The sequence below is a fragment of the Scatophagus argus genome, chromosome 2 (genome assembly GCF_020382885.2).
Source record: "Scatophagus argus isolate fScaArg1 chromosome 2, fScaArg1.pri, whole genome shotgun sequence".
In the NCBI taxonomy this organism is placed as follows: Eukaryota; Metazoa; Chordata; class Actinopteri; family Scatophagidae; genus Scatophagus; species Scatophagus argus.
The window spans coordinates 11,103,047-11,124,957 of NC_058494.1; the positions used below are offsets into that span (position 1 = coordinate 11,103,047).

Consider the following 21,911-nt stretch of genomic DNA (forward strand, 5'->3'; position numbering starts at 1 on the left):
AAAATGAGCAGATATTTCTCAGTTCTTGTATTGTCAGCAAAAACAGTACTGCTAACAATAACGAGAACAATACAAGAACGTCTTTAGCCACATTCCCTTTGTACTCCTTCTGTAGCAGAGGCAATAGAAATGATGATGTAAAGGCATCACTTTATTTATGAGGAGGCAATATGAATATATATCTCTTGAAAATTAAAACATATCAAGCTAAAGGAGGTTGATGCAGGTAACAGCCATTATATTTACAAGGTTAATTGCAGCAGATAGATAAACTTGATAATTTTTTTTTCATTATTTGACAAGCCATAGATACTACTTGTAGATATTTATTTTATTTACAGTAGTGGTGCAAGATGTGTTCACACCTCAACACCGAAGAGCATCTGAAGAAAGTTTCCTGTCCATTTTGAATCTGTAAAACTCTACTCTGGGAAGTGGTCACCTCTCTGGGGAAAGCTTAAGGCAGTCTGCGTGTTAATAAAACTAAACTGTAATATCACTCGCAATTTGGACTTTTAAACTTCAGTTTTTTAGTGATTAATGATGTCTTAAATTCTTATTTTTAACTTTTACCCTGGGACAGTCTGCTGACTTCAGTGCTTATTTTCAGCAATGCCTCACATTCACAAAATGACACCAGGGAGCTGCCCATTATAGCTGCAGTCTGCTGTTAGGCACTGACCGGCTCAAGGACACCTCCGCATTATCTAATGAGTGACAAAGAGTATTTCTCAATCACATACCCAGCTGAAATGTATCCAGTTCTTGTAAGTTTACAGTTTTTGCTGGTAATATTTTTCTGCCATGACAAGAAAAAAGAATCATGAAAGAAAATGTAACATCCCACAGTAATCTAATCTAACACCCTGGTGACTTGGTAAGCTCGATTCCTGCCATCTACATTACGATATTCATAATAGAATTAACTATGGAAAATGGCTTTGCTTAGTTATTTTAAAGGAAAAGAAAAGCAGATGGGGTAGGTAAACATAGCAGGAGTCTTGTTAGGGTGGAGGAGTGGGTTGACTTGGTGACATCTATCTGACTTGCTCTCTAAGGTGGATTGGATTGGACTGGATTGGCCTAGCTGGCGCTCTGCTCTGTCTTCCTGGGGAGAATGCAGCGCATGCATTGGTGTTTGGTTGCCATGGGTAGTGGTTGCCTCGAGGTATCTGCACTTAATCCAGTCCCTGCACTTCCTTTTCTAACATGTGTAGATGTTGTAAGCTGTCCTGGGGTCAGTTCAAACCCAGTGTGATTCATTTATGTATAAGTAATACCAAGAGAAAAACGCATGGCCTTTCAGTAGCTGCTATACTGCAGTCTGAGCTTATCTACGCTCCTTGACTAACTTAAGTAAGATTAATGTGACTACTGTAATTCAGAGGTAAACTGTTTTGGAGACTTTGTAAAATAAATCCATAATGATAACTCCAGCGCTGAATGTCTTCCATGATGATTTATCCATTTTCCTCATTTCATATTTATTGCTGTTATTACCGTGATGGTCAGCCGTGCACTGGCAGTCCCATGGTCCCACTTGGTTTGAGTCAGTCAGCCAACCAGAGGCTGTGTTCCTGACTCAGAGCCTTCATTAGGCTATACAGTATCACCCAACACTGGATCAGTAATTACTACTGCAATTAAAGTTATTTAAAAATAACTATATTCAAATACTTATTAAGTGTTTACCTTCCTAGACAGAAAGAGGACATGGATTGAACACAGAGATAAAAGAGAACAGGTGAACTCAGGGAAGCACAGATGAGGAGAGAGACAGAGAAGAGGGAAGAAATAAATGGGGCAAGCCTGCAAAAAACCACCAAACTCAGATTTGCCTATTATTTGCTCAATAGTACTAAACAATCTTTAAAAAAAATATAATAAAAAAAAGAAAAACTGAGTTGAAAAAATGATGTCTGCATCATTGTGTTTCCTCCCCCACGGCACAAACACTGCATCTCTGCCACTGACGTTGTTGCTTTATAAAACTTTGAATTCAATATTTTGTCCAACATTAAACTTTTGTCTGTACTGTCTGGACAAACTCATTGTGACTCTACTAAGTATCAGACTAGATCAACTTACACATACTTGCATAGTACACACACACACACACACAGACACACACACATTCTTCCAATGAGCCACAGGAGAGATATTGAGGGGTTATAATGTGAGAAATGTTCATTCCCAGCTGCCTGCCTGGGGCCATGGCAGAGGAGGTGGAGGAGGCGGAGGAAGATCTTATTTAGCTGGAAATGGACAGAATGGTGAAGCAGAATTTTGTATTTATCTCACCAACTTCTGCTCTCTTTCACTGCCCTTCGTCCTGCCCTGGCCACCAGGCTCCAAACTGTAGGGCTGAACATGAAGTTAATTAAAGTTCTCCTGAACGCTGAAACATTCACATGTTTGTTACATCGATATTTAAATCTTAAATCAGTATTCAAAGCCTTGTCTCTTTTTCTGCCCTTGGTTCTCAAGTTACTTACTCATCATGGTTAGAATAGCAGCATGACAGTCTAGTTCATGTTTTGTAATGCATTTTGTTTTCCAGTCTACCTTTGAGAGACATTAAGAGAGAGAAAGATCAGGATTCAGGCTTCAGGTTGGGTTTGGAGGTAACAAAGGAATTGCTGTTTTTTGGCATTTGAATTTATTTCTGCTGACTTATGTAATAGTTCCTGATCATCTAACAGATAAGGTCCTAACTGTGTTTTTATCTACTCCTATTATCTCCACTTTTTTGAGCTGAATTAACATCAACTCATATCAAGCAAGCAGTTAGCTTTTGGTGGCTAATTTATCACTGTCAGCATGTACTTTACAGCAAAAGCCTTCCAGCGGGGTCACAGTTGCTTTTATAAAACTGTTCTGTCATATAATTTCTTTGTTATATGCCAAAATCAAAAGAGGCCAAAATACTGCTTGGAGACTTAATGGAATCTAACAAAGATAAGAAGTAAGGGGGCAGTATCATAAGCCTTCTACAGGAAAGTGCCATAGGAAGTTTTGAGTATGCAGTAATAGTGCGAGGACAGAAAGAGCAACTCATGGTAAGAAGGGGGTTGATCAGAAGCTGTCTTAAAGGGTTGTCCAGCATCTATGGTGATGGTGTGTGTAGGCTCAAAAGCTACTTTGTAGGCTACACTGTAGGTGCCTCCTCAAGAAGGTAACTACAGGATGTGAATGAAGCAACCTAGTGTGAAGATACATGCAATAATCTGATATTCCCAGCACTGCTTGTATTAGAGGATGAATGAAACAGTGCAAACACACTAAGTGAGTAGAATTTATTCTGCCTAACCACATATGATACCCGTTTGTGAAGGGGTGAAATCAAATGTTGAAGTTATGTACAGTGGGACACTCCTTAAGAATTAATCTGACATAAATCTCCCTGTTTGCATGAAACCACATCTTTGGCATATCATTTGACTGACAGTAAAGTTCAGTTGAGGATGGGCACAGTCACATTTTTGCTTTGCTTGGAGGGCAAAGTGGGTCAGCTTGGTAATCTTTCTTCATGAGTTTGCTGTGAAATTTCAGATCGGCAGAGTACAGCACAACACTTTGCAGCAAAAGTGTGCTGTATCATGCCGATAGAAAATGGTATTACTGTCAGAGCCAGACCCCAGAGCACTGATAGTGGCAGTTTTTGGCCACTGTTATAAATGCCCTAGAAAGTTTAATGTGTAAGAATGGAAGAGGAAATTTTACTTAGCTTTCAGTATTTTCCTTTCCCCGGAGCTGATCAGGCTAGATGTACTGGTGGGTGCAAGGTAATGATAAAAATGGAGTCCGATAGAGAAAAGGAAAAGTTAAAGAGGGAGTTAAGCATCACAATTGTGACAGACATGGAAGAAGAAGGAAATAAATTAAAAGAAATAAAAAAAGAAGTTAGGGCAGCGGTGGCGGACCCCTGCCTTTTTTAAATCCTGCTATACGCCCCTCAGGGAGTGGAAGAAATAGTCATGGAGAGAAAGAATATTTATATCCCTTCAATACTCCCTCGTTCATCACCCCAGCTCTGCTAGATATTATATCTAGCTTGTGTTATGTTTCTGTCTTAAGGCTGACTACAGCACAAAGAAAGAACCAATGTAAGCACTTCCTCTAGGCATATGGAGTCAGGGGAGGTAAAGAGAGAAACAAAGTCCAGGGCTGCAAGTCTGAGGCAAGGAGAATTATATATCTAGAGAGTTATATATCTACAGAGAGGTAGAGATTGCAAAGGAGTGGGCTTGCCACCACACCCAGGGACCAGTCCTAATAAGTGGATCGGAATAATAAGAGCCTGCTACCTCTGCACACACAGGCGCAATAAACTACTTGGTAGGCCCTTCAGGGCATAACCCAAGCCACTTGCTGAGTTTAGACTGAGGCTTATGAAGCTAAACACTGTGTAAGCACTATTGACTCTCGGTTTTCTGTCTGACCTGTTCGTCTGAGAAAAAACATAGCTCACTGTTTATGAATTCTGAACTGTGTCTTTGTACCCATGGATTTTCTAGTGCTGACAGGCACTGTGTGAGAAAGATAGCTTTTCCCCCACAAATTCTCAAAATTCATCCATATTAAGTTTCTGATGTTAAAAAGTATTATATGGTGTTAGATTCATGCAGGGGGAAAAAAAATATTAAAAAACAAAAGTGAAAAAATCAAAGTAATCTTAATTGTCTGATACAAAGCTCACAAATTTGTTAATTGAGTGAGACACTGTAAATATCCAACTATGGGACAAATTTAGTGAATTAACAAAAATTATGGGTTTTTGTCTGGGCTTGATCCAATATGGACACAAGTATTAGGGATGCCTCCGATTCTGCCTATAATGCCGGATCTGGAATTGGCATGTACATGAATCTATGCACAGATGCTCTAATTTTAATAAATGCAGATTTGACAAGATATTGTCTCATAAAAGTACTGCCTCTACTGTTTCTCATGAGAAGTGAGAAAGTTAATGCTAATAGCTCTATGGTGGCAGGAGCCACTTTAGAGTTAAGAGTTATACACACAGTGCTGTTATACTGCTCTGACCACTATCCACGAAAGGGGACTCTCATCAGTAACAAGTTAGTGTGGGCCATAAAGTCTAACATTATGCTGTATGCTTCAGTACTTCAGCACCAAGATTTGTTTCAATCCAGTTTGCCCTCTTAAATGTATTGCAATACACTGTTAATACAAATCAACACTTCCTGTATCTGTTTCAAATGAAAATGGCTCTAAAGTTTCAGAGCACAGAAACCTTTCATCTCTTAACAGGACTTTTATCGTAAAACATTTGCATTAATATGTGGAAAACTCGGTGACTTGCAGCGCTCCCACGCACACTTGAAATGTAGCTACTGCTATCTTTTAATGTTAAACATTTAGAAGGAAAAAAACATGTTGAATGGTTGTGTCACAGTCCTGATGGAGTGTAGTGCCACTACACTAACATTAAGGTTTTCAGTTTAAGTATAAACATTTTTTATATTGGACCAACCTTACTCATCGAAAGAGTTTATTATGCCCATGTACTATGCCTCCTACAATTGCAGTTGTCAAATAACTTCTGCAGGTGACACGATTTGGAGTCCAAGTAGAGGTTAAACACAGGATGACAGGATCGTCCCCAGTGAGTCCTCTGTATTTCTCAAAACACTGTCAGAGACGCAGCACTGCGGTGGGAACTAACATGGTGCTAATGTTATTAATAATAGACAGTTTGCTTTACCTAAGTGTGCTGTGTAACCTCCACGTAAAGCCAGCTCTAAGCTTCCCATTTAACAACCACGCCATACAAATGAGTGTCTGTTATCATGTGTTGGGGACATGTCCCATGCTGTGTAGTTGTTGTTTACTGTGTGAGTTTAGTTACAGTCATCTGTCCCATGCCAGACACCATACTGGGTTTGATCTAGGCTTAGTGCTATCAAATGGCACTGTTTGGGTTTGTCTTTACATTCCTGTGTGCCTGCTGCACTACAGGCATTCCCACCGTCTTGCACAGAAATGACAAATTCTGCTTTCATTGCCTCCTTTCCTCTTTTTTTTCTTTTCCATCTATTTTATCAAAGTCTTTGTTTATTTTTGGCTTTTTGTATTTGTCAGATAGATCTTTTCTTTTGGTTTCAAACTTTTATGCATGCATGCCAGTGCTCAGTCTCAGTTGGTTCTATCTGTCTGCCTTTTCTCATGAAAATAAATGTGAATGTTTCAAAGGTTCAAGAGAGATGAATATTGTATCCAGCCCACTTTCCCTGGTGTGTTACCAGTCCAGTCCAAACCGCAGCTTAAAAGCAGCCATAATGGTGCCATATTTTGTGCAGTGAAATGTTTCAGTGTTCTCTCAGTGAATTCAGGGGTGATTTGTTTGGATCTCGCTCATTAACTGTAGTCATCTGAATTATTGATGCAGTAGTGTCAGGCCTGTTTTCCCAATGACTGATGGCCTGTGTTCCCAAGTCATTTTCCCCCTCTGTTATTCCTCCCTCGCCACCTCCTCTTTTCCTTTCCCCTTTCCAACACTTCTATAACAAATTTTCTGAGTGGTAAAAGGATTTCCATTTCCCACTTTCCATCCCCTTTCCCCACCCCTTTCCCCTATCGTGTGTCTTTTTCCTCCAACTACCCCTTTTTAGTGCACCCTTTGACATTTCTATAATTATGTAGTGTCATGAAATAATTTTTCTCTCGTCTTTTAATTTTTTCCCTACTTTTTCTCCTCTGTTGTGTTTTCCTTGGTCTGCTTTGCTTTCTTCTCCCCTTCCCTTGTACCTCCCACCTCACTCTTTTGCCATTTTCCTGACATTTGCGAGGCCAATCTGGGAGGAGTGCAAGGTGTTTTCTTGTTGTTGTGAACATGAATTTCTTAGGGCCATTCATCAGAGGCACCGGCGCTTGCTCCTGCTGAAATGTCTTTCTGCCTTTCTGAGTAAGTCACTTGCTCAACCAGGTAGCCAGTTACTTACTCAGTAAACCATTCAGTTATTTATGCGGTAATTTAATCATCATTTAACCACCAGTCAGTCAGTCGGTCATTTACTCTGACATATTCCCTCAATGTAAATTGGTTACACACAATTTCCTTGTCACTTGTGTCAGTATGTTAGCCAGTATCAACAGGTAATATATCTGGTCTTTTTGTCAGTCGATCACTTTGTAACTTGCAGTCAGTGAGTCAGTAGTTATTCATTCATTGAGTTTGTCTGGACATTATACACATTCATGCTATGTCAAATTTTCCATACTTACCTGTTTTGACATGTAGATCGTACTCACATGTTTATATTGTGTTTATATTGGTGCTACAAATGCCTGAAAACCAAACATGGATGCCTCACAATAGGACATAGTCAGTCATTCAGTATCATTGAACTCACTTGTAATGGATTTAGTGTTACATTGCCAATGTATTGTCAGGTGACGTGAATCCTTGCGAGTTGTAAACATGGAAATCTTTGTGATTTCTTCCATACATCTCGTATGAATGAGCGTCACAGTCTCTCAGTCAGCTGCTGACACACTCGCTGACTTCCGTGTGGCTGTTGAACTGAGACGTGCTAAAATCTCAGTGTCGTCTGACTGTTGCATCAGGACATCTAATGCTGAGATAATAATAAGACCTTTTGCTTGCCATACAGTCTGTCTAACTGCTAATGCCCAGCATACCTCTCTGATCATTCATTCCTGCCTTTCTTCATCACTCCCTATCTCCACAGGGAAATGCTGTCATAACAGTCCCCTTTCCTTTGACCCCTCTCTCTCTTTATCTCTTTTTCTTCTCTGTCACTCCTCTATCCTCTTCATCTCATTTTCCATTTTCTTTCTTTTTTCTTCCCTCAACTTCCCCCTCTTGTCCTCCATGGCTCTACTCCATCCCTTCTTCATTCCCTGCTCTCTCCCTCCTTCAACCTGACACACTGACAGTTCTTGGTATATAGCTGATATGAGGTAGCATATTACCCTAGCGTGTGTGTATGTGTGTGTCTTTATGGCTGGCTTGTGGCTGATAAGACGTCTCACTCTTATCCTCCCAGACAGACCCGTGTCGCTGTGACGGTTCGCAGGCCACACACAAACTCACATATTACACACATACAAATACACAAGTACACCCTTAAACGCATATGCACATACAAACGCACAGTCTTCACTGTTTACCAGGTTGTTAGATTGAAAGCCTTATGGTGGAACTTTTACTAATGCTGTGTTTGTGTGTGTGTGGACATGTTGCCTGTCACAGACATCAGATGATTCTCTCTTATTGAAATCTTAGTCTTTCTGCTTCACTGGCACAAAGCCTGTTAACACCCTACGTGGGGCTAAAGACTGTGTATGTGCGTGTTTTGTGTTTCTCTGCATAATAGAGAGGCTGCCATATGACTGCCTTATTGAAAACAGAGAGGCAGATTTCTTACCTTGTGTGACCTGTGTGCTCATGTGGCCAGAGTGAATCCTTGTTAGGTAACACTACACCTACTGTAGAAATAATCGAACTGGTTATGAATTATTGATTTATGTTAACATAACCTTTTGAAAGCATTTATTTGTCCAGGGAATGTCAAGTAATCACCGTGGTCTCTGGCTCTTCTCCTGCTTCTCATTTGCTCAGTCAAACACAGTCAAACCTGAGACTTTCGACCATGGAGCAGTATTATGGATGCAGTTGGAGGAGGGTGTGGTGTGGTGTGGTGGTAGTGAGGAGTTGGGATCTTCAAACTTTCTAAGGTTTGTTGGTTATTAAGGTAGAAAAAATTCATGTGAATGCAAAATTCCTGAAAGAAAAAGTTACCTTGTGCATTGAGATTTGTTGGAAATTACTGTCCTGTCCAAGCTTGCCTCTTTAACTGACATCTTATTTATAGCCCTAAAATAAGCTCTTAAACACACATACAAACACATGCACACAGCAATATAGTAATATGACATGAAGAACAGAAGCACTTTAGCATAAAGCTGCAGTCGGTATAGAAGTTAAATGCCTTTTTGTGTCAGACCTTGTCTACTTCTTTCTCTCTCTTTCAGTTTCTCACTTCGTCTCCCACTCTTTTTCCTCAAATCCTCTTTTGGAAAGTAACTTGATTTCATTGGAATGACAGTAACCACAATGGAAAGAACAGCATCCACAAGGGAATGTTTTGTGAGAGGTTTTAAGGCTATTCATTAGCTTTGTTAGAATTAGAATAGACATTTTATGACATGATAAACCGTAATTTTGTGTGCTTTTCATATTTAAATTTAACATAATTTGGAGAAGCTGAGATCTATCTGTATGGTTTTAATCAGCACCAAAGCTCCCTTTTCTTTAGGAGTTAACTTAAATCCTGGGTGTTTGCATTGTATCTGGTCAGCAGCTAAGTGGTCAGATTTTTCTGCCAAAGGCAAAGGTTTTAGTTCATTTGACAGTTCACTTAAAAAGTGTGATTAGATGGTTCAACACCAATATACATACACAATTAAAAGAACATCCAGGATAACAGGAGAAATTCAGTATTTCCAGAATGTATTTCCATTGTGATGCTCGTTGTAGCTGTGTGTGTGCGCGTACATGCATGTGCAGATAGTTGATTCTTGTTGCTTATCACATCACTGTCACCACAGTCTAATTAGAACATTCTGTGACTGGAGAAAGTAACAGTCATGATGTTAAAATTAAGAAGTAGAAAGTGCATTTAAATACATTGTGTAAAAGCCAGTGCTTCACCTGCCAATCTGAGTTTCCCTGCTTTTGTCACCTCTGACACGGCTAGAGCTTTAAGGTCAATTATGACTGAATCAGTTATTTCCAATTACAAGCCTCATACATTGTTGGATTCAGTGCTGTAAACTCGTCAGCATCAACAACAGATAAATACAATCACATAATAACACCATTAATGCAGTAAGGGTGCTTAGTATTTGCGTACCGAATTGGCAAAGGTAAAATTGCTTCTCAACACCTCTAGCAACCCCATCATCACTTCGTTTATCACTCCAGCAGAGAATTGGGGTAAGCGAAGTCATGAATCATTTTTTGTGTGGATGAACGGTAAATCAAACAAATGGAAGAATAATTTGAAATACCAACATTTTCAATCTCTGCTTTGCTAATTTCAACTTGAATCAGTTGAGTGAAATTGTATTGTAGTCATGATCCATGATTTGAGTCAAAGTCATGTTGCACAACTGTTGACAGTGTAGTCAATCTGATCTTTTATCCAATAGTGACTAAAAAAAAACCCCACCTTGCATGCCTGACTCGAACTGTAGGTAAAAATAAGCAAAACCTAATTAATAAATAAATAAACAAGCAAAGTAAGAGAATGCTCTTTGAACTATGGCTGACATGTGTCATGTCTTTAATGAGGAGCTTGATTTGTCATGATTGTTTCAACCCCTGTTTCAGCCGAGCAACTGGTGGTCACTCGGCTTCCCAGCTGTTCGGATTATTGACCTGCCAATTAGTCTCACCAGCCGAGCTCAGAGTGCGATATGATTAGTGCAACTAGCTCACCATCTCCCTTGTGACACTGACACCACTTTGCAGTTTGGCAGGAAGACAGCTGTAGCTTGCTGGGCAGGAAGAAGTTACATTACTGTCATCACAGCCCATGAAGCTGCATTCAGAGTACTTGGACAGGGGGTAAAGCTATAATGCATGCATTTCTTTCCAGGCAATAAAACAAGAAAGACCATAGACAGCAGCTTTTCTCTGGTGGCTTTATTGCTGGCCCATTCTGAAATGAGCTCTTTAGTCAGTATGCCAGCCCATTCAGGACTAACAGCTTATCAAACTAAGGTTGTGATAAAATGCCAGTGTCTAGTGGCCATTTATGCAAGATGTTTACAGGATGTCATGTTGTACAAAGTTCATTATGTATGAACTGAAATCTTAACAAAAGCAATGTGAATTTCATGCAGCCTTCATGTAGCAGCAGTCTGTTCCTCTATATGTCCAGCTTGCAATTTATTGCTCATGAAAAACAGCTTTGTTCATGTTACCCCTACTTTTTCCCACAAATTGCACACCACTCATAGTTTTTGGCAGCATATTTACCTAAGGTAAAATTCTATTTCAAGGCAACTATATGAGTAATCAGTGTTTCCTCTGCATACTGAAGTTAATAATACTCTCTCTGTGTGGGAGAGAAAAACTAAGTTGTGTGAGTCACTGAAATAATCCAGCACTTTGCATTAGACCACAAGCTTAAGACTTGGCCACCAAATAATTGTTTGTATGAAAATAATGTAAGTATACTAGAGGTAGGCTAACCACAAAGTACAAACTGCCATGTAAGGTTAGGACCATGGTTTTTGCCAAAAAGAACAATGGGTTTGTTAGATCCTGTCTTTTGTTAGTTTACAAGTGTCTAAACAAAATTCTTTGTTGTTTTTACATAGCAGCTGTTCTAATCTTCTAATCTTGAAAATTATTATTTATTAGAGCTTCTAATTCCACACACTGCTGTATTCTCAAAGATTTAGAAAGTATATTTGCTCAGAGTGAATTTCTATTTTAAGATAACCCATGTGGGTCATTAATATTTCATTTGCACAATGAACTCAGGTATACTTGTGATATTTTTTTTAGATTTTGGAGAAATACATTCAAAAACTACTGTTCATTCATGTGTAATAGGTCTAGTGAGACTATATGCTCACCTAAGCAGAAGGGAAGAACAAATGTAAATGGCTTATAAGGCTAATTGGGAGCACATTAAGCTCACAGTTATTAGGCTGTAATATTAATGTTAGCTTCCAAAGGCTAATGAGGTAGCATGCTAGGCCAGGTACACTTATATTTCAGATGTGCTTATATGTACATTGTGCATTTGGCCTTGATTTTGACCATTAAAATTAATTACTGCCAGCAGATTGGCACAAACAGATGCATGAAGTTAAAAGAGTGTAAAATTTAGTGTTTAGTAGTGACACACAGCACACCTGGGAATTGGAAAAGAGGAAGGCAACTGACCTGGTAATCCAAATCTTCATAACCTTTGAGTGTGTTCATACTCCTCACTTCCACGTTTTCTCCATCTGTTGCTTTGCACATACAGTTGCCACTTTTGTGTCTCTCTGGGTCTTCTCACCTTGAACTTAATTTTTTTTTTTAACACCAACTAATGTTACTGTTGCAGTGCCGTTGGCAACAGAACTGAATTCAGGTCCACCCTATACTCTGTGTCTGGAAACAAGGATGTCACTGTATAGACCTTTTCAGCTTTAGGTTTTCATTGGATGCTCCCCAGTTGTTAGGCAAGGATCATTATTGAAACTGACTTGTGAGCGATTTGGAAGTGTATTTGCTTTTGTGACACTATATACAGTATTTTATATAGTGAGCCTCTCATGTTCTCAGACTCTCAGACTCTTGTCGGAGCCAGAATCAGTCATTAGCATTCAGGTGATAGGCCTAGCTGCTACAATACACATTTAAATTACATATTGACATAATTTGTACTGAAATGTCATCATCCTCGTGAAACGTTAGATTGTGTCTAGTCATTATTTTCCTCCCACCTCCCTCAAAATTTGCTGCATTTTTGTAACATGACCCTGTCATTCTCTCCACCTTGGCTTTTTTTCTCTCTTGTCATATGATACTGATATCCTTTAATCACTTAACAACCTCAGGACCACCTACAGCTGTCCCATGCTACCAAAATCACTAAACAAGTTAATACAAAATTTGAACTTTTTACTCCTGAATCATTTGATCATGAAGCTGAACGCTTGCGGGCTGTTGAACATGCTACACACGCCCACAGAAACAATGTGACCCCCAGCATGCAGAGTATTGAATTAAACACTCACGGATAATTTTGCATGGAACCGCAAGTTGATAGAGGATTCTTTCAATTTTATTTATTTATTTATATATTTATATTATTTAAAACTTCAGCCCACTGCAGAGTATGACCGAGAGTGTGCTGAGATAAAGATAATAAGGCATGGAAATACTTGATGGTAACATGTCCTCTACAATCGTGATGAATTAGCCATGTGACGGGGAGATGAAGGAGCCCACATATTCACTTTGTGTTTCTTTCAAATTCAAGAGAATGGCTCTTTGCTGCATTCAACATCTCTAGGGCTGTGTTTATCTTCTCTTTTAAGAATCCCACTAGTCTTCAGACTGGTTCCAAATTCATCCTTTTCTTTATTTCTGAAGTTGGATTTGATTGTTTTGTATGTATATATGTATATATATATGTATATAACATTGGCTATGCTATGGGTGCTTTCTGTCATGTGATTGTTATTTTTCCTCTGAATTACAAATGTTTATAGTCAGCAAACATAACAATGAACATTGAAAAATATGTCCTTCTCTGGTGTTAAGTCAATTATCTCACAGTAACAGGCATTGTGGAGTGTTTGCAATGCATGCTTGGTTTGTTACCTATGCTTTCCTGGCTGAATGGATCCACAGATGTTGCTCCACATGTCAGAAAAAGCCTCTCTTACTTCCTTGTCGTATCCTTCCTGCTGAGCCCTTCAAGAAACTTTTTCTAAAAATCCTGTGATGCACTTTTTTAAAATTAAATTTTCACCTGATGTTTACAGCTGTAAGCTTACATCCCCCCTCAGCCCCACGAATATAAATCCTTGAGGAAACTAATTTGCACACAGATTTGTTTTGCCTTACATTTTGCCAAATAATCATGTGCTTCCTTTATAACATGCTTTTGGCTATTACAAAGAAAAGGATTTTTTTTGTCTTGGGATTATTACAGAAATATAATAGTGATGCTTGCCTAGTTGTTGGTGCCAAGGAAAACATTGGACACTGAGGCTCACTGTGGGCTCTCATTACAACAGACATGAAGACTTGCCCACATTAGTGCATTGATAAACATGTTTGAAATGCTAGTGTGGTATTGATTGAAGGGAATTATAGAAATTGAAGTCATAAACTGTCACACACTAATATCTTAGTAGCTTAGCTACCAATTACAAAAACATTGCTGTTTTCTGAATCAAATAGCTTTTCAGTAGCTTAGCTCTTTTATTGTTTAAGTGTATTAATATTCACACAGCCACATTTCCTCTTTCATTTCTGAAGCGCAACCACAGCAGAGCCTTTGGTCTGAAATAAAACTTCAAATGATCAGCAGAAAACGCCACTGTCATACACAGATGTGCATGTGTGGCTGGCAGAAGCACTTCTGTGTGAGGATGACATCACATACCTGTTCTTGGACTGATGCCTACTACGTCTCTGTGGCCGTGGAATACAGACACGCTAGCTTGCGTTTACTTGATTGAAAAATGGCAGAAAGTGTGCGGGCTGAGGGGAATTAGTTTTGACCAACCAAGCCTTACCATTGATATTTAGTACAGTCTGCAACTACCAGCTAGAAACCTGTGAACAGGTAAGCAATAGCTAACAACAATTTTTTTCACTGTTGGCAGAAAATGAATAAAATATGGGGGAGGTGATGGGGTGTAAAAGACAGTGCTGAACAAAGAGTATATATAGGAGAAAGGAAGTGGGGGCTTACCATCGAGCAAAAATGCACATCTTGACAAAACCAGATAGACAGACAGACAGACAGATATACTGAGATAATGATGACATGGAATTAAGTTATTTTATTGTTAAAAAAAAAATGATGCAGAAGACTACTTTTGTTATGTTTCTATAGCTTAGCTTGCTACATTCTCTTAGGGGAAGCTTTAGTGCAGTGGAGGTTCATTTAATGTAGAGTAGCGGGTAGCTTAGTTCACTAAACTTTTCAAGTAGCCCAGCACTGTATTTGTTGCACCAGTTTGTAGCCATAATGATTGTTAGCTGTGTACAGTATTACCAGCATAAAATATTATGCTGTCTGTCACAATTATTGTGTCCTTAATGTGTTCTTTGTTTTTTATGCTTCTCTCTCATACTTTTTACTTGCCCATGTGATATTCATTTTTCTTCCTCTTTCCTCATCTCTGTTTTCCTTCCAATTTTTTTTCATTTACTTTCCTCTCCTCCCTCCATCCCTTCATCTTTTGCCTTATTGCTGGGAGCAGTATAGTGACCATATGCTCCCCGAGTGCTCCCTATTGTTTTTACAGTAGGACTGGTCCCTTGCCCTGTGTCTTAACCCCCCAGTTTTATTGGGATTCCTTTATAACAAAATCAAAGTGCACAGATGCCCCATAAACCCAATTGGAGCTTTCTCCTTCCCCCAGAGAAATGATATCTGCAACGACCAGGAAAATAAAAATAATACAGGGGGAAGAAGGGGTGAGTTAAGGCCAAGCAGAATGACTAAACAATTAGTTTTGGCATTCTGCTTCTACTTGCAAAATGTAAATTACACTCACTAGTTTGCTGATGGTACAAATGACTGGACTGGTGTTTTGGAAACATAATCCCATTTATTTAACTGGGGAAGGTGATTGAGCAGTGCTCTTCACCTCTTCCACAACGACTGTCTTTGCAGATAGAAATAACCCATAAAACCTGAACTGGGAATAGGTAAAGTAAAGAAATTCTCAATTTAGATTGTCTTAACTGACTTGTCCTGCTGTAGGACAGTTGCAGGTCCCACTGTAAGAGAACTACTGTACATTATACGGATGTTCCTGTCATGAGCTTTCAGCCTAGCCATCCACACCCAATGCATGCTGTATTTTATCATTTTTACATTTTATTTCAGCTTCAGATTCAGCTTATATCTCCTCCTAACTGGCATTTAAAGCATCTGAAAAGGTTTAAAATTTAACTTGATGAAACTGGCAGACACCCTGAGCCAACAAACACAAAAGACTTATACAGGGGCCCAAGGGATCGGAAATGACAGAAGATTTAAAATGTCACACAATGTGCCTGCGAGGTTTAGAGCGAAGCTGTAATCTGTAAGCAGAAAAAAAAAGGCAGACAAATCTTTAGAAAGATGGTCCATAAGCGTCACGTAGAGAGACACACCTGCTGGCACTAATTGGAGAAAGATATAAAATAAAATAAAATCACTAGAGGGTGATGGACATGAAGACACGTGGACAAAGGCAGAGGAAAAATGCATTTATTTCAGATAATTGTTATTAGATGTATAAGCTGACAAATCCCCTCCCCCCAACTCTCCACTGACAAGTTGTGATATTTCAGGGAATAATAGATTATGGGCTAACGAATTTGGAGCTGGGAATATGAAAACATGTTGGTTTGATTTTGACTTGATCATTGGATGTGAGAAATGGAAACAGTAGCACAGGAAAAGAAAGAACTGTGTTGCTCATCATGTTCCTCTACTCACTTGTCAATCTTCATCACTACTCTCTGTCATCTTCCTGTCCTTCCTGTTCTCCATCCTTCTCTTGAACCCCTTCTTTCTGCACACATCTCTCTTCTTCTGATTCATTTACTTCAGCTGCACCTCTCATCCTATTTATCACTATGTGTAACTTTGTTTTTCTCCCACTACCGTATGTATTTGTACTTTTGTATCCCCTCAGGTACCTTCTTTTCTTCTTTTTTATCTGTCTGTCTATCTATCCTTCCTTTCTGTGATTAAAAATTGTGTGTGTGGGTTTTGTGCATGTGAGAGATCAGTTTTTATTCCTTGATATATGAAGCCAATTTCCCAATAATCCCCCTTTCAATGGGAGTATTGGAAGAAACTGTAAAGGAGCTTGATGGCCAAAGCTACCACTTACAATAGACCCATTCACTTACAATAGACCTCTGTTTAGACTGTTTGGATCACGAGATTGGAGATCAACAAATACTGTTGGCTTTTCATGACAAGGGATCACAGATCAAACCCATGCCTGGCTGGGGAAATCTTGGTTGTCCCTGACCCCATGGGGGTTGGGGAGGTTGAAAACTAATCTGACTATAATGCAGTATGTCCATGAGGCTGACCACCACACCAACAGTGACTTCAATGACATCACATTCTAAACACACAGACACCTTTGCAGCTATGACAGCTTCCACTTTTCTGGAAAGACTTTCCACGAGATTTGAAAGTGAAAGTGAAAGTGAAAGTGACATATTTTGTCATTGGAGGGAACTCACTCCAACGAAATTTGTGCTCTGCATTTAACCCACCCAAGTGACGTGCACACACACACAGCAAACCCGGGGCAGTGGGCGACCGCGTGCAGCGCCCGGGGAGCAGTGGGGGTTAGGTACCGTGCTCAAGGGTACCTCAGCCACGGACACCGGGACGGGGAATCGAACCAGCGATCCACCGGTTACGGGTCCGACACCCTAACCGCTGATCCACAACTGCCCCATTGACCTGTGATTTTGGAGTGTTTCTGTGGGAATTTCTTTCAGTTGATGCAGTTGCAGCTAAAAAAGGCAAGGCTAACAGTCTCCGATCCAGTTCATTCCAAAGGTGTTTGATGGGATTGGCGTCAGGACTCTGTGTGGGCTAGTCAAGTTCTTCCACACCAAACTCCAACCATGTCTTTACGGACTTTGTGCTTTGTGCACTGGAGCAGAAAAGGGCTTCCACAAACTGCTGTCACCAAGTAGGAAGCATAGCATTGTCCAAAATGTCTTGGTATGCTGAAGCATTAAGATTTCCTTCACTGGAAGTAAGGCGCCCAACCCCTGAAAAACAGCCCCATACCAATACTTTTGTCTATATAGTGTGTGTAGCAAACAGAAAGTTTTTAGTATGTTGAGCTTTTTTATACAAATACCTCAAATATACCACTTCTTGTTCTGCCCCTACCACAGGAGTGTGTACGTAATCATCATCTTCCCATTCATGAAACAGTATCCTCAGCACTTCCTGGCACAGATTTCTCAGATGGCTCTTAAGGAGTGGGAAATAAATGGCTGTTCTCTGCCCAGTGCACTTGAGAATTTCACCTGTGATATTTTCTTTTGTACTGGCAATGAAAATAAAAGTAAGGAATTCAGATGGCACAATAGAGATTTAGACCTGGTGGTTTCTCTGAAGTGAAGACCACAAATTCAACTTGAATTTTGAGAGGTGATTTTAGCAATTTATCTCTACCACTGCAAGAAATCCCTTTTTTCTTCATTTCTTTGTTGTGGCCCTACTTGCTCTGATTTATGTGTTTAATTTATTACGTTTAGAAAAATTTGATAGTGTCTTGATGCCAAAACATTTTTTTCATGCCCCATAGTTACTGTTTTCAGTGGTGTTTTAGGAGGACACGGTTCAACTGTCGAGTTGTTTTACATACGACAAAGTTCATTTAAACTTTCGTATTATATAGAGAACTAAAAAGGAAGAAGTAAAAGAGAGTATTGAAATGTAGCAGTAAGTCTCTTTTCTGCATTTAAAATACTTATTTGACTACTTATTTAATTAAGCAGCTCAGCTGATTGAAAAACAAATAAACCAACCACATGGCTGCCTGCTTAATTCTCTGATCAGATCTGTGAGTAACTGACATCAACTCATCAATTAATTATTCAGCTAACATATGAGCTGAATAAATAATTACTTAATTGCTCAAGGTCTGATCGTTAGTTTTTGGACTGAGTAACTGACTATCTGGCTGGCTAGCAAAGAGACTGTTTGAATAACTCACAGGCTGATAAACTAATTGTCTTCTATCATGCCCTCCATAACCTCTTGTTGTATGGTCAACAGTGCATGTGAAAGTTCTGCCTTACACTCCATGTCATCCTCTTCCCTTCCTTGGTTTTCTCTGCCTTCATCACTTCATTTCCTCCTGTAACCCTTTTAATCATCAGTTTCAGATTTTTTTTTCTTTTCCTCCCTTTGGGGTGCCTTACATTTTATCCAGTTGTTAGATCTCTTCATTCTAGCAACAGTGTGTTTCTTTTAAAGTAATTTTATTTATTTCACTCTTTATTCTTTATTTAGGCACAATATCCGAATCCCGGTTCACCATGGTGACTCACCATTGCAACAAATGTGAAAATGACAGCGAGTAACTGAAATGAACTTAATATGAAAATGGAGTAAAGAGGAGAAAAGACAATTGAAGATTAGGTAGGAAAATGGACATACTTAGAAAAGAGAATGAGCAAAAATGAATGAACTAGACATAGATTTAGACCAGAGTTCAGTGCTACTTATACAGTCTGCTACATAAGCTATGACCTATAATGTGCGAGCATGATTATGAGTGAGAGCGAGGTTATGACATTCACAGAGTTAAAGCAGGATGTCTGCAAACCATTGGTGCATCTTACTCACATGGACACACACATGCACTCACCCTATGATGTGATTCATTCTAATGCCCTCTGAGCTCAGTGGGGTAGAAAATAAATGTTTTTAATGGTCCTGGGCTGTTTGGAGTGCTTATGTATTGTGCATGTTTGTGTGTGTATGTCAGGAAAGGTAGGGAGCCATAACACTGATGTGTGGGAGTCACTTGAAGGTTTAACAGAAGGTATTTAAGTAGCTCCGTGTGGAGGCATCGTTTTATCTTAATGCAGGTCTTAATACAGCTGATAATGATAACCGTTAACTCCTAGTAGTAGCTGTATTTTTCCTAGCTGAAGAGTGAACCAGGACTTTTATTTGGAACAGTTTTTTTATTGATGCAGGTCTTTTATTTCTATTTCCCTATGTTTTATGAGGTCAGATGCTTGTAAGAAGTCATCTTCTCTTCTTCTGACACAAACCCAAAACTTTCTTCATGTTTGCATGTTGAAATGGTTAATCCAACATAATGTTCACGTTTTCACAGCATCTACAGCACCACTGCATCCACAACCCACTCTTTTCCCAGGGGATTTAACAAAAATACTACTTACACTCACAAATGAGTCCCATTTGTTGGTGTTAGGGCTTTTGTTAAATAATGGACCAATAGCACTAATCGGTAGAGGCATTATTACTCCTACAAATAAATGTATACTTCAGTGTGGTTTTGACATAAAATACAAAACACATATAGTATGCATAATTTAAATCCCAAACTTGGATTGATTATGGTTTGTCTAGTGAGTAATTTTCAATTTCTGTTTTTTTCAGTATCTTTATTGTTCCTGACATATTATTTTAAACAGGGTGAGTAGGACTGTATATTTTAAGACACCCCAAACGACAGCTGAGACTTCAAAACATGTACTCTTTCTACCTGCCCGGCTTGCCATTGTTTTTTAGCGCCTTTATCATCTCTTAAACGTAGCTCACAAGTACCACTTCTCTATGTTTTCAGCACTGTTGTTCTTGTGTGTGTGTGTGTGTGTGTGTGTGTATGTGTGTGTTTGCGTGTGGGACATGAGTAAGGCAGAACATCATTACTGTCAGGATGATTGGCATCCAGGACTGACAGCTCTCCTTTTGGAGCAAAAAAAAACAAAAAAAAAAGGTAGATAAATTAAAGACAAAAAAGCTGAGGTGTACAAATAACTCTTTGTACCTGTACTCCTAGTACTGTACATGCATACCCAAGTGTATATGTGTTTTACACCTTTGTGCTGTTTGTCTTAAATCTCCTTCCTTGCTATACATGGTCCACTAGTGCTGAAGTGTGTGTTGTCTGAAGTGAACAGGCAATACTGCAGAAACACATGCCATTCTACTGTCTGCCTCACTCTCGCCTTTATCCTCTTACACTTTTTATTTTTTGTTTGTCTTTGGAGATCTTGTCTCTAGGTAGTCGACTAGGGAGTTTACAGCTCTTCTCTGTGTCTGCAGCCAAGCAGATCACCTAAAGTGTGTATGTGTGTGTGAGAGGAAAATGGAGAAAAAAGAGATTTTGTATCTGATTAGCAGGAGTAAGGTACAGTGCTTAATTACTTAGATATTGTCTACGTGATCCAATATTGGCAAACAACTGAGGAGAAAGAGGGAGAGATGAAAAGTTAATGTACATTGAGTGGTCTAAGATGCTGCCACCGTCATGCATTACTCCTTATAAGTGGAGTAAAATGATTAGAGATGGGGAAAACTTTTTTGAAAGGGTGCAACTACAAAAAGCCCTCCACTCCTCTTTGCTATGCCTCAACCCCTCTGCCTAAACAAGATTTGACTGGCAACTGAGAGTGAGAAGTATGAAGCGTGATGTACCCTAGTTGAGAAAGTCAGCACACTCAGCTGGCTCAGTTGGCTACACAATTTAATAATAGATTTAGAAGTAAACAATAAAATGGGGACGGCTATGTTTTAGTTACTTGTTCAGAAAAAGAGAGCAAGCTCAGCATCGAGGTTTTATTTAATACTTAATGTAGTGGTGGTTCAGGGACATTTTAAAACTTCCAGAAGATGCACAATAGTATGCTTTGTCAAACTGATTCATTTACCGTTGGCTAATGTTGTCACTATTATAGAACATTTCCAGCTTAATACTTTGTCATATATTTACAACAAATACCAGCTGCATGTTTACTTCATTCATTCAATTCAAGCACCATTCACAGTGACGTTGTCGTTGTTTTAATGAAACTAGTGAAACACATTTATCAGTTTTGCAGGTATTAAATTGTGCTCCCCCCACAGATCTTTTACTGTATAATACGATATGCAGAGGTTGGAAAACAAGTATTTCATCAGCAGTCTCAGTATTTCCTCACTCATCAATGCAGAACTCAAGTTTGGCAAATATGCTGTTAGCAGCTAAGCAGCATCCTGCTGAGAACTTGCACTGACACGGTCTTACAGTAGATTTACAACACACACACACACACACACACACATACACACAGTACAAGGAGACTCATGTGCACACACAGAGATGGTTACAGTGAATTATACTGTATCCCACTGTGTGAGTTTGCTACTATATGCATTTCAGTTGTGCGAACTTTGCAAAGGCACTAGCTGTTGTGTTTGTATACACGTGTTTGCTGTGTATTGTTTACCTTTAGTGTTGTGTTCTCAAGCTGACTTTTGTGACCTTTTAGTTAAGCTGGACTGGATTTAATCAACAGCTCACTGCTAAAATCCACACACAAACACAACCAAGAACTCTGGCTTCTCTGTGAATATGTGCGTGTATGCACACACACACACACACATACACACACCTAG

The 21,911-nt window shown here is 39.3% G+C and overlaps 1 protein-coding gene across 2 annotated transcripts in view; it reads left to right on the forward strand.

The window, feature by feature from the left end:
* Window positions 1-21,911, forward strand: part of tusc3 (tumor suppressor candidate 3) — a 65,505-nt gene that overhangs the window by 3,981 nt on the left and 39,613 nt on the right. The window lies entirely within an intron of this gene.